Below are 14868 nucleotides of genomic sequence, written 5' to 3'. Positions count from 1 at the left end.
TACAGGATATGGTAGTGGAAACTCCTTTTTTTTGTAGCTTACAGACACTCCAACTCACCCCTATTTCCCCCCCCCCCCTCCTCTCACCATCCCCACGTCCTCTGGACTACCTATGACAATCCCTGAGTGATGGAAGCAGGTCAAACATTTTTTCAGGGTGATAGAAGATCACTGGGGGTGCTGTTACACCCCACTCAAATCACTTTCCTCTTCAGTAAGAAAAGCCTGCAGGCTACTCAAATACATCTGACCCTTGCCCTGTATTTAACCTGCCAGTTAAAACAAATACACATATTACTCCCTAGACAGCTTCCTCTTTCTCCCTCCCCAACTCCTTGCCTGAGCTACATAAAAGAATAGATAGCACAACCTCCATGTCCTTTCCTGTACTCTCATTCTGAGATTTTTGAAATATCATTCCCTTTTTCTTCTCTAAGCAGTAAAGGTCATTGTTTTCCACTGGCTTGAAAATAAAAAAAATAAAGAAATCTATCACACTATTGTTTAACAGTTCCAGTCATGGGGGGATGACAGGTCCAGTTTGGATGACGATACTATTTGCTGGAGAGAAAGCAAACAGATGAATGACTGAGGGATTTATTTTATCGTCCTAGAATCCCCTGAGGTCTGGCCATGCTCTCTCTACAATGCCAACAATTCGCTAACTGCCCGTTCCTTTCACAACAGAGCAATTCATAGTCGAACAGTGGTGTACCTTTTCCACTTCGTCTAGTTCTAGTGAATCAGATTTATTTTGACTACTATCTCTGCAATGTCTAGACATGCACCTCATCACTGCTGGTTCTTTTGTAAATGAACGTTGGTGGGAAAAAAAAGAAGGATAGAAAGATGGGAGCATTCCTTCCAGTTCCTAAAATGGGATCACACAGACACATTTTTTCCATAGTTTAGAATGGAGGAAAGAAACCTGGAAGCTTATGATGGATCGTTTTTGGCACGTGAAAAGAGGAGTGCAAAGAGAGACAGAAGAATGCAGTGTTTGTCTGATAAAACAAACATATTAATCAGACTTGATTTGTTGAATAGTTTGTGATTAGAAGCGGAGGCTGTCTATTTCTATGATGAAGCTGTCCTAAGAGAGCAATACACGACTTATCACTGAAGACATTCCCTTAATGAAACTGCTCCGGTATGCTGGGAGTGAGACAGTAAGAAAGAGTTTCCATGTTTTTGAGTAAGGAAATCCAGTACATCGCATGACATCTGCTCCAAAAGCCGCTTTTTCTAACTTTAGCAAATAACTTGGGGAGTACAATGTAATTAAACTGGACAGAAATGATTATCAAGTGTAGGAAAATACAATTCTGACAGTTTGAAACCCGTAAATGTCCCTTTTTCTCAGACAAATTCAGTTTTCACTTTCTTGCTGTGCACTCCATGCCAGGCTTTTTTTTTTCTTCACTTTATCCAGTCAAAACATATACGGTCAGCCTCTCCTGTCCTTTCCCAGTACGCCTGATCAAAGGCTGTTGCTGAGGAGCGTTTCACCAGACCCTTTGCAACCCATCAGCGGATAATTCCAAAATCCTGTGCAATCCCATACCATGGCATCGCTCCGAGCTTCTTCCGGATATATCGATCAAACCTCGTTGGGGGAAAATGGTTCCACAGCGTTGCACACCTGTGACCACTTGCGGGAAGAAAAAAGCATGTGATACAGTGGGACACCAGCTTGGAACAGGGAAATACTGTATATTTATTCTACCTCCCCGGACAGGAGGTGGAAAGACTTGCTTTGTGGGGTTGAAGAAAAGGGAAATAAAAGAAAGACAAATGGAGGCAGCGGGGGACACATGAGCTTGTCCTTGAACAGTGAGGAAGGGAAAATGTATTTTATATTTGCAATCATTGCACAACTGAAGTGTGCAACCGGATTTGCTGTTTGTTTTCTCACTTTCATTTTCCCTCCTCTATTTTGGCTTAAACGAATTTTCTCATCCTTACCCAAATACACAAATGTCAGTTCTACAAATATTCAATGTCTCAGGGAGAAGAAATGTTGAAAATCCGCCCGAGAGTTCTCCAACAGCAGCAACCTCATCTCTTTCATCCGTCATTTACCATTTATACAGGAATCCACAGCTTTGGGTTTAACCGGGCCTGTTTGAAAACATTGAAGAAAGTTCTATTGTGCAATTCTTCATGGGTAAAATAAATATATTTGGTCGTTTTTTTGGTCAGAAATGATCAACAACACAAAAGCCAATGCAGAAATGTTTGCGGCTGGGTGGAAGTAATCTATAATCATGTTTCCATTTAGCTACGCAGGCAATTGTACAAAACAAAACCATGTAATGTGTGTTAGGTGTGCTTTGACTGGCAAACGAAATAAAAACGATAAAAAGGTCCTAGCTGCATCAGGAAGCACTTTGCTATAACCGCTGTGATTAGTTATTCATGAATGTGTTTCCATTGTTATTAAATGCAGACACTCACATGGCATTTCTTTCAAGGACAAACAAAGTCAAATATTTTTCTAACACCAGAATTCCTTTTGTTTGGACAAAAACAAAATACTGAATAACGCTGTTAAATTGAAGGCTGGATACAATGGAGACCTTGTTTAGTGTTATTACAATATGCAAACAAATGGTTTATTGCTGGAAAAAGAAACATATTCTCATCACAACTGATACAAATGTTTGAGTAATGATATGGTTAGACCAGTGTTTCCTCAGAGGCGAAAAGATCTATTAAGTTTCTTTTTTGTCCATCCATTATTTGATGGATGAATTTGTCTAATGAGATATCCATCCATCCATCCATCCATCCATCTATCCATCTATCTTCTCCAGCTTATCCGTCAGGGTCGCGGAGTTAACAGTTCCAGCAGAGAGGCCCAAACTTATCTTTCCCTGGCCACATCAACCAGCTCTGACTGGGGGATTCCAAGGTGCTCCACGCAATCCCTCCACCTGGTCTACCCCACGGTCTCTTCCCAGCTGGACATGCCTGTAAGGGAGGCACCCAGGTGGCAAAATGGCCCGGTAGACAGAGAGCTTTGCCTTCTGGCTCAGCTCTCTTTTCGTCACAACGGTGCAGTAAAGCGACTGCAGTACCGCTCCCGCTGCTCCGATTCTCCGGCCCATCTCACGCTCCGTTGTTCCCTCACTCAGGAACAAGACCCCGAGATACTTGAACTCCTTCACTTGGGGTAAGGCCTCATTCCCTACCTGGAGTAGTCCATCGGTTTCCTGCTGAGAACCCTAATGAGATAGTTCTTACAATTTCTCAACTCTAATTTTACTACACTGGATTTAAAAAAAGGACATAGGGCCTTAATTATATAAGGTCACATTCACACCTAACAGTCCACGTCTGTTGTGCACACCAGATGCATGTTTGTGGCATTGATACATTTTTCAGAGGTTCGGTTTGCGTTCACACAGGCAAACCTCAAAAAGACTATAAACTCTAAACAAAAGTCATGTGATCGGAAATGCTGTTCAACAATTGGTCAGACATTCTGTAGATCTGGAGAGCATGTCAACAGACTCTAGCGGACATCACATGTGATTATACTGTATAATAAGACGTGTTCAAACACATAATAACTGAATAAATGAATGATTTCAGAATAAATTAAAGTATGACCCTTTAGGCTACTGTATGTTAGACACAGCCTAGATAAAAAAGTTCCTAACAGGAAATGACGCGTAAACACTACGGTTCCTATGTTTTGGTGCGGACTCTGTTCACACCAGCGATGAACTGCTCCAAAGGCTGAAACGCTCCAGGGTTCGATTCAATCGTACTAATCAAGGCTGGTGTGAACACTACCTGAGACCACTGCAACAATGCATCAATATGATATGAAAAAGGTAGAAGAACTGGTGCTTGATTTGGGTAATAAATCATCTGTTCGCTTTTTATTCTAGATTTCAAGCCAGGCCAGAACTTTATTTCACACTGTATATTTTATTTCCCAGCGTTAAGGAGGGATAATCCATTCTACATCCCTTGACGTACTGTAGATTAAATGACATCGGAAACAATGGCTCACATGCGGACCACACACTCAGAATAGACCCCTAGTCCAAGACCCACCAGTTGGGAAACACAGTTGACAATAAATAAATGAATAAACACCCGTCAACACGGCAGGGATGCAGATTCACATGGGTGCAGTCGTTATTGTGTCATTGTTACTCGAGAAGGTCATCCTGTTTGCACCTGGTTGTTATTTCCATGTGGTGTGCAAGTTATTGTTCGCGTCCGCTTATACATCATGTCACTGTGTCTAAGCCTCACTAAGCTCTAACACAATCGTGCACATGTCGCTATGTTCAATACTGAGAAAGATGAGAGCGTCTTTATTGCTGAGCAGGCCTTGGGGACCCACTGTACAGGGAAGCCCCCTGCTGTGTAACTGGACGTTGATTGATGGCGAGGCTGATGGGATAGCCGCTCGATCATCGAGACCTCCAGGTGATCTGGAGTCAAGGGGCCTGCTGATATACAGTCTGCTCCACTGCATGAGGCAGCACTAAATCTCCCACACCCCAACTGTATATCACGCAGCCACACAAACTCGCAAACACCACAAGCAGAAGTGGGAAGATATACAGTAAGGGATGGGAGATACGAACAGGCTCCCATATTCAGCGCCAGATTCTTATCTCTGGTAGTCATAAATACATGTTTGTATCTTTCTGTCTGTCTGCCTGTCCTTGGTTAATCTTGCATTTTACTGGACCCATCAGCAAAACCTGTTTTATACTGTTATTGACTGCTGAATGCTCAATAATCTTAACCCGCCTTACGTGATCAACATGTAGAAAGAGGCAATTGGCTTTGCTTGTCATAGCCTTACAATCTTAAAGATTGGTTTCATTTGGAATATGATATGTTATGATCCAAGTCTGATAAATCTCCCTTTTATTTGTCATGCAGCCGGAAGGGAAAACTGAGTGAGAACCTTTTCTGGGAGGGGCGAGGGAGACACACCTGGTGGAGATCTGCTCTGTACTATGAGCTCTGAGTGTTATGTTCCAGTTCTCCATGTACTTTGGCGTCGCACTATGACTCTCCTTTGGAGAATAATTGTCAACAAAGGAAAGCAAAGTGGACTTTTTCTGAAAGACTGGAGCCAGTTCTTTTTACACACAGCTAAGCATGGCTGCTGTTGGAACTGTGTGAGCATTAGTTTGGCATTCACTCTCATGTTCTCTTTTCCTCTCTTTCATTCTTACGTTTCTAAAGGACCTTAAATACCCTGCAAACACTCTGTTAGGGATAACCTTGGTACATTTGTGTTGAGTATAGACACATTTGATTAATATTTAAAGCTAGCAGTGGGTTTTTAAGAAATGTTTATATGTGTTGTAGGAGTTTCTGTTTGTATTAGGAATTTGACTGCTGGGTTTTGAAGGCATTCTGCAACTTTTCTCTGTTTTTGTTTCGAAGAGGAACATCTAAACTCCAACTCTCACTGTCTTTCCCGCAAACTCTGTCCGTGGGCAGCAGGGAGAAGCAGTGGGCCAGCTAATCATTTGCGGAATGTGGCGTGGATATAAGATAGGCCCAGATTGGGAATGCACAGAGCCAGAGGAATGGTAATTACTGTGGAAATCAAACACCATCAATTGTGAGGTTTTTCAGCATTTCACAGTGTCCCTCTCTCCCTCTCCCCACCCAAAGCCCCTTCTCCTCTCGCTCCAACTCAAACGACCCTCGCTGCCACTCCCTCAGGCCCTCAGCCCTCCCTCTTGCCCTCCTTATTTTTCCACTGTTTTCCATCCTATTCCTCTACTCGCCTCTCTACCCCACAATTTATTTTCCTTTAATTTCTTCTGCTTCACTCCACCCTCTCACATTATCTATCTTCACTTTGTTTTTCCTGTCTTTCGCATTGCACCCATTTATACCTAATCCTTTGGTCAGGATGGCTTTGTTTCCCATCCTACGTGCTCCGCCCAGGCTCATTTGCACACGCACACACATTCAGGCAGTCACACAAATGACCACATAAGACAAATGACCCTCGTCAATGAATGTCTGGAATGCAAAAACACAAAAAAAAAAAACAGCGCCCGAAACATTTGATATACTTTCCAAATGCTTTTGGAGACCCTCGCTGACATTGCACTCTGCGGTCCACCAAAAAAGACGAGCTTATACTAATTCTGTCCTTTCATTTGTCTTGTAACTATGATGATAAATTACTTGAGTTTTTTGTATCTGTCTATCTTTGACTGAAAACCACACACATGCTGGTGTGACCTCAGAGGTAGTTAGAGGATTGTGGGGTGACAGGTGATTACAGGTTGGTTTTAAAGTCTCTTTTCCCCAGTGGGTAGTTGAGCCTGTCAACCTCACATATACCCACACTGGGGTACATAACACTAGCACCAGCCTCACTGCAATCAAAGGCACTTTTTGACAGTCGGTGTTCTTGAGCATGCCTACTACTTTGTGTTAGACTCATGGGGACAGATATCAAAGTGCTGCTGTTACACAACGCTCTCACACACACAGCCTCTGTCCGGCACTTCATCCCATCATCCCTTTTCTTTTTGACAAAGAGCAAATGTCAATTGTACAAATAGGGCCTCTGTCAGGGGTGACTTCCAGGGATAAGGAAGAAAGGGGTGCTGGAAGGGATTCAGACTCACAATTCATCCATCTTCTTCTGAGCCGTGCTCCAGTCAGATGTGTAATACTGTCATTAACGCTGCTCTTTTACTACTTTCTAAGCCAGAAATGCGTTGAGTTACACATATTTTAGTCGTTCACCTCCCATCAGTTTACTCTGTGTTACTAGCAATAATATGTGGTGATTAGGCTAACCCTAACCCTAACCCTAACCCTTGATGAACTTGTCAACGAGGAAAGTGCTTTATGAGCGCAGTGCAACCCCTGAAGTTTATCTCCCATGATCACCCAGTGCAAAGTCAGCCACCCGTCTGTGAGAAGACAAATAGACGGAGGAAGCGACGCATTAAGCGGGCAGAACAACTCACACGGACACGGACACACGCACACGCGTCTGCGCATTTGCAGGGCCGACCAGACAGAAACAACGCCCTCTGCCAAGTGTCACTGGGCAGTGTTTGTCAGAACATGAGGTTCACGCTAAGCAGGGGAAACAAGCACTTCCTGCTTCCTGCTCTCACTGTGTGATGAAACAATCTGAGGAAATAAATGTCGCAAAGGGTGCGAAGCAGAGCAGAAACACAAACATGCATAAAATGCCTAGGTGGAATAGCATCAATTAAAGTAATTAAGACGTCCCTTGTAAAAACAAAAGCCTTGTTTGCATGTTTTATAGGAACAAACATATTCAAGGGTTTTATTTCAGCAGCAGACTGGTCTGAAACACAGCTGATGTCAAATGAAAATGTCATGCTTTTATCACTTATTTTCCTGTTTTTACAAGATAAAAAGTGGTTATTTCCGCCCTTGATTGGTTTGATTTAAACGTCCAAACAATATCCAGAGAAACCGAAACACTGCCCGATAAAGAACCTGAAGAAAAATAGCTTTCAGCACATTGAATGGATCCATGCATCCATGTTTCATCGCTTGGAGGAGCAAGCAGGCGTATCAAAATAAATCAAGCATTTGCATACAATACTGTAGGGGAAAATGTTATGCAGGTCCAAACAAATTATAATCAAAATAAACTGCAAAGTTGCTTGCGTTAAAATGCTTCCTGTTTGTGAAAGTGGGCTTATCATAATATCCTGTCTGCACTCAGGCGCAAACAGCAGATTGGACGTTTAGTTACACAAATATCTCAAAGGCAGATCTGCTCCCGAGGCAAAAGCCATCTCATTAGTTGGGATATAACTCAGGTGGTGGCATAGCTTTTTTAATGAAAATGTTCAAACTGGCAAATTGTATAGGAAAAGTTCATAGAAAAACATAACTGGAAATATGGAAAATATGTCTCATTCGTTACCATATAATTCAATATCTTGGAATTAGTTTTTCCAGTGTGGCCAGCCTCTCCTAAACTAATTGTGTAGACGACATAAATGTGGTTACAGTTTTACTCTAGCAGAGTGATACTTCTTTTACATTTCTTAGTATTTGCTTACACCTCCTAAGGCTTTGGTTTTCCCAAAGTCTTTTGGTATTGCCACGTGGTTGAAAGATAAACTAGTAACATTCAGTTCATTTTTGAATAAAAATGACTCTGTGGCCTTGACTTCTTATTGGCAGTTAGCCAAGACCACAGTCTGTGACAGAAGAATGTGCATATCTGAATGATGCAATTGAAATGGTGATGTTTACTGTAAAAAAAAAAACATTTCAAATTGAAGGGTTTTAGTGCAATTGTTATCAAAATCTCACCTTTGCACTAAAGTTGGTGGTTTATCATTTTGACATTAATTTGGTCTGAGGGCTTCCATTAATGAATATAAGAAGCCCCTGTGTTACGGGATGTTTCAGGTACAGCGCCACTTTGGAGTCCCTCCCTTTTATTGCAAAAACTTTAACTCACGTAGTATAGATACCTTATGTTGTTGTATGTTGTATTGGTTAGTTTTGTACATGGAAAAATTAATTAAAAAAGGTAAGGTCTGTTGTTGCTTGCATCTCATTTTACAGAGTAGGTTCATATAACATCGAATGATGCAACACAACTAATATAAAAGCTTCTTTATTTTGGACTTTCCATTTTTCGTTTTTTCTCCAGAGTTGAACTCTTTTTGCTCCAATTCCATTAAGATGAATTAATATCCGGCTTTTAGAGCCAGGCAACACAAAGGCAGCCACTCTAAACAGCAATATTGAGCTTGTTAAAGACTTTGGCCCCATGTATTGTACTAACCGCAGCCTACAGTGCACTGTGTGTATGCAGTGTGTCAGGAGTGGCCTGCTCTGTATTCTGTCACACACTTGAAGTATGATTAAGGCCTGAAGCCCATAGAAGAAACCAGGACGACTGCAATTGAAAGACCTAACAACGCTCTAACATGTCACTCAACTTTTATGGATAACATTCCACAGTTAAATTAATCATCGAGGACGCAAGCACCCGTGAAGTGAATCGACCCGGACCAACACATGTGCACATGCACGCAGACACAGAGGCAAACACATGGGAGCTAATAAAGGAAATCAAAGCAGAGAGCTCCACGCAGTGATGACAGAGTGCCCCAGGCCTCCGTCACACGACCCCCGGATGGTCTGTCTGCTCCCATGGAAACCCCCCTGCTCTGATCTCATCTGGCTCATAAACAGCATTCGATACCCCAGTAAACACAAACACTGCAGCCAGCATCCATCATCCAGTGGTCAGAACCAGCTCTTGATTTACACTTTATTGCTTTGTTGGCTTGTTTTCCCTTTTGTTCCCAGAATCACTCTTTCTCGTTTGGTTTTGCATTCCCGACCATTCTCTGCGTTGAAAGTTTTGTGGTTGTGATTCTTTGGCAGGATTGAATGCCTGACACCTGGGCTTGACTGATATGACAAAAGTAAACTGGTTGTGTCATAAATTGTGCCTGATAGTTATGTATTTCTTGACCTCAGCAAGCATGCTGACATCACAAACGCAGACTGATAAAGGAAAATATGTCAGTGAGTGTGTGTGTGTGTGTGTGTGTGTCTGCCTCAATCCCTCATACAGCGGCTTCCTTTTCGGTCAGAGGTCAATCATTTCATTCATCTATCCCCAGGTTCCTACTGAATGATTAAACAAAAGCATTGGTGATAAGAGAAAAATGTACAGCAATCAATTTGTGAAATGGACCATTTAGAAACACTTTATTGTTAAGGTTAGAGATAAGAATACGTAAAAAAGTTAAATGGGTAGTCAAAGGAATTCAATTTACTCAAATATGAATATAACATAATATACTTCAGCAAATCTCAAAAAATAAGAGAGGAAGATTTAATAATTCACATATGAGTATCATGCACTGATGCTATAGCCAATAATACTTAATACAGAATCTTGGCAAGCAGTTCACCCACCCTATGAAGTAGTGCAGGGCACCTTTTCAGGAATGTATATAAATTCCCCACATTAATCTCAATTTGGGTGTATATAGCAACATTCCATGCCACCTCTATTACACCAAATCACTTCATCCCCCTGCCCATTAATCACAGGAATCATGTGTGGAAAGCATAAGGGATCACTTCAGGAAATTCACAACGTTTTTTCTCCTCAGCTCTGTCTGTTGTCCTTCTATCAACGTTGCACTTACAGCCGTCGCTCCACAAGTTTGTTTTGCAACAGGAGCAAGAAAAGTTAGATTCTGGAAAAATAGTCTACATGACATAGTAGGAAACAGGACACACAGCACTGCATATCAAACACCAGTGTGTATTTGAAAAAGAAAGACCCTGCCATGCACAAAGCATGCTGTTCAATTGTATGAAACGGGGAAATTGGAAGCAAGCAAGCTAAGCCAATGAGCCTCCACTCTGAGACTGGAGCTACTAAGCCTAAGACTAGTTTAAATCCTCCAGCAAAACTGTCAAATAAAAGTTGTTGCGTACGTTTTTTGGCAATCTATACAATGTTTGTTTGTTCACCGTAATTCTCCCATACCAAGAAATCAAACAAAAGGTTCAAATGGATTTAATAAAGGATTAGCTTAGCCTGCTAACACTAGCACAGTTCTCATGTAGCTTTTCATTTATGTTTCTTTGACACCTGCCAAGTGAGTGGCAGCTCCCGCACACACAGTTGTTGTGTCTGTCAAACATTTCACAAAGTAGGATGTCGAAACAAGAGGACGTATCAGCTCTTTACCGTATGTTACTAGGTGATTAGAATCCAGGAGGCTCAAATCAAAGATGGGGTATGTAACAGCGAACAGCGTAATTATCCTGGCTGATTAACTGCCTGTAGGGCCTTTGAAATTGAGGCGACACAAGACACTATCTGTCAAAAAAAGGCCAGTGAACCAACTAGGATAAGAGTTTTGGTATACAAAACTTTTCAAATGTTCCCACATACAAATGTGTATACTTGCAACAGCTTTGTTTTCATGGCAAACTTGTACTGTAAGCAGTCAAATGAGGACAGGAGACATTTGCTTACAAGGCAACACAAAAGTGTGAGAAATGAAACAAATTACAGAAAAATCACACACTGTGTTGATGTGCAAAACAATTCAGTAGTTCAGCCAGGAAACAAACAAGGCACATGTGTATTCGTATGAGAAAGCCATTTTTTAAATTCCATCCCACTGATTCCCAAATTATATTTTTTATATTTTTACTGAATTTCATAAGTGAACAAAAAGTAAAACCCCATGTTCTGTGCAGATAACATAATTTCAAAATGATGTTAACAGTTCTGATTTATCGATTAAAACCCATTAACAAATTATTCATCTCAGGAATAGAACACAAACAACCTTTTTTGTTCTATTTATTCATCTAATAAATATTTATACCTGAATATTAGGAAATACACAGCAAAACAAAGACAATCATCTGACCCGGCTCACGGAGGCCTTGACGCCTGCCAAGTATTCAGAGCTTGCACGAGAGTCTTAAGGCGCCGTGTAGGAGTAGTACCCAAAAAAAGCCATCACCGCTGTCTGGGAACCTTGGTGTGATCCTGAAGTTAAAAATAAAAGAGACAGCAATGTAGAGTTCCCCCATATTGGCTTAATTTGGTTACCTAACACAATATTAGCTCTGCAGGGCCCTTGGGCGGTATGGAAGCTATATCAAAGTAGGGGTGAATGGGTTCATAAAGGAGTGACGTCCACCTGACATCTACATATGCAACATGCACACATTCAAACACACTGTAAAAGTTGAAAAAAACACAAACACGTGCCTAGACATGAAAGACATCCACCCATCCTCCTTCTAAATCACTTATCCTGTTCAAGGTCGTCTTATCTTATAGAGCATACATAAACACACACATCCCTGCTCACACATGCACACATACAAGATGTTGAAAACCAAACAGCGCAGACGTTGCCCGAAGGAGCGTTCAGCTGTGGCGCAGATGTGCTGAATAGAGTGGATGGACCAAGTACACAACATACACACGTGCACATATTCACATACACACCTCTGCTTGCCAGTAGGAGAGGTTTAAAGCAAGGTAAAGGATCAGAGTGTAAGAGATAAGCATCGCATAGCCTCTTCAACCAGGTAATATATAAAGACACTGTGATCAAAAAGAGAATGAAAGAAACAAAGAAAATTTCCCCAAAACAGCTGCAGGGTCAGGAAGAGAGAGTAAGAGGAAGTGGGAATCAAAGAGAAAAGGAATGAGGATAGTAGCAAATGGAACCAAGACTCCGACATGCGGTTCGGATTATGACTCGATGCCATGAACATCCTAATGGGAGAAGCCGTGTGTTCATCCAAGAAAACTGGCAATGTGTGGCTGGAGGTATTTAAAGGGGCATAGACATTCTGTTCGACTAGCATCGAAGTACAACAGTGAGCAAACAGCACACAGGTTTCTAGAGTAAATAAAACGTAACCATGCTGACCCAATCGAGTACAGCACACTTCCACAGGGGTTAGCAGAGTTACTCCAGGGTGGCCGGTTATATTGTTTAGACATTTGTTTTTTTATATAAAATATGTCTGAAAACGCACGTTACAATATTACAAAAACAAAATAATTAGCAGTGATTAATCAGACACAACATTTGATTTACACAGAAATGATGATAGTTTAACTGGTACCAATGAATCTTTGTGCAATAACGTGAACCAGCTAACCTGTGCTAATTCACTGTGCTGCACCCATCCATAATAGGAAATGAGTTAGCTAACATTACGTGTTATTACTTTATTAGCTTAGTCTTATAAGCACCATATACATGCATGTTTATAAATGGGACTTTTGGCCCAGTTTAACATGCAACATGGAGTGTTTCCCTGGACCGTGTTTTTCAGGTGCGAGGTCCTTGGCCTGAAACACATGGATGAGCCTTGCTCTACAGAGTTGGTTTGTTTCCTGTGGGAAAGCATGTCGCATTAAAAAACATTTACAAAAAACAACCTGTTCACTCCCCCGTCGGCCTTTCCATTACACATTGCATTGCGCAGGGTCATCATCCATCTGATTTTAAATAAACAGTTTGGAAAATCCAGCTGTCATCTGCAAACAGTATACAGAAAACAACATGAAATTATTCAATGTTTCAACATATAATCATGTGTGATGAAGTCATTTTAATAAGGCACTGGAAAGGTTGCTTTCACGGTTTTCATAACTCGAACGGGAATGACGGCTTAGACATACCTCATCCAGAACAAATTCTCCATGTTTTGTTTCTGCGGTCTTAATGCGCCGTTGATAAACAGGTAACAGAGATTAAGCACAAATTTTCATCTTGAAGTAATCAAGTAAGCCAAATGGTTTCTGAATTTGTTCCTAATAGGGGCCTGGGTGAATACAGGGGCCTGTTTCTGATCTGGAAGAAAACAAAACAAAAAATTCCACAGAACTCCAAGCAAAAAGGAGACACCAGCATCGAGACAGGACCACCAACAACATGCGGGCAAACAGACAGGAAGTTACTACTAATGTCTTTCAGAATAATGGATATGCACGCAAACCCGCACTATTAGTAACATGGCAAGGATACAGGAGTATCATATTCCCATTAAACATGGCTTTACTCATGTTTTAGTGAGATAATCTCAATATTTAAGTCATATTTTCGTAGTTTCTTTGGGAGTTCTCTTGGTATTTTATCAGTTTTCTTTGGCATGGTAATATCCCAATTATCTCTTCTTGTAAATATTAGGTATGACCATGGACAGCATTCTTTTTAATATAGTTTGATCCCTAGAAAAAGGCCAGTGTCTTGGAAGACGATTGACACTAAATACCAAGAGACAGGTATGAAGCTCTGGACCTCTGAGGGGCATTTGGAAGCCAGGCAAAGACAAAGACGCCACACACATTTGGATGGACCACACTATCCCACAGATATAATCACCCCTGGAAGAGTCTCTGCTAGTCTGTTTCCCATTTCAAACCTCAATGAATCCCATCCTCATCCTTTAAAAGCGCAGAGGCACACACATCCACCATGGCCTGGAGAAATGGTTACACACTGTGTTGACTCAGTGGAAAATCTCAGAACCACAGAAACAAAGGCATTCGGTATAATTAGGGAATATAACTCATACATATTAAGTGATTGGTTCATGAACAATTATTATGCATGTAGAGGTTATATTATGTGACTCACTTGTGTTTAAATAATCTTTATTCACTAAGTTATGGCAAGGTGTTGCAATGTCCTAATCATGAAGTGCAAAGTGGGAATCAGCTCGATCAACTCTTCTTTGGTTTGAATATGAATTGTTGAAGCAATAAAAGCTGGAAATCATGACCATCTTGCAATGGGATCCCACCAACCGCAACACCATATTGTGTCAGGGGTATAAAGTGTGTGTGTGGGGGGGCGATGACCTATACACAACCTACTGCTAGGAGTTGCACATAGTAGTCTACTAAGAAAAAACACTGGATAAAATCTTGATTCTTTGTTTACTATGGTACCATAATGAATCATTGGCAATGGAGTTGTGAGTAATTTTTTATTGTTGTCACTTGTGACTTTAAGTTGAGGTAACTTTAAGTTGGGGTGCTGAAGCAACAGACAACAGCATAATCAGCAAGAGAAAGAAAGAAACGTCACTGTACGTTTCAATGCTCAACTACAACAAATATTATAGAACTGACTGGAGGTGCACATACCTTTAACGTTTGAACAAATATGTACTATTTTCTGGCATGAAAAATAAGGAGATTATAAAGTATTTAGAGAAATAATAACTCCTGCTCTCCCTACAAGAAAGCAGCCATGTTGTAACTGCTGTCAAACAGTTCCTCCAGCTCAAACAAGCTTCCTGGGGGTTTTAGTCCAATCATTTGTAAACAGCCAC

The sequence above is a fragment of the Eleginops maclovinus genome, chromosome 13 (assembly GCF_036324505.1).
Source record: "Eleginops maclovinus isolate JMC-PN-2008 ecotype Puerto Natales chromosome 13, JC_Emac_rtc_rv5, whole genome shotgun sequence".
NCBI lineage: Eukaryota > Metazoa > Chordata > Actinopteri > Perciformes > Eleginopidae > Eleginops > Eleginops maclovinus.
This window is presented reverse-complemented; position numbering follows the sequence as displayed.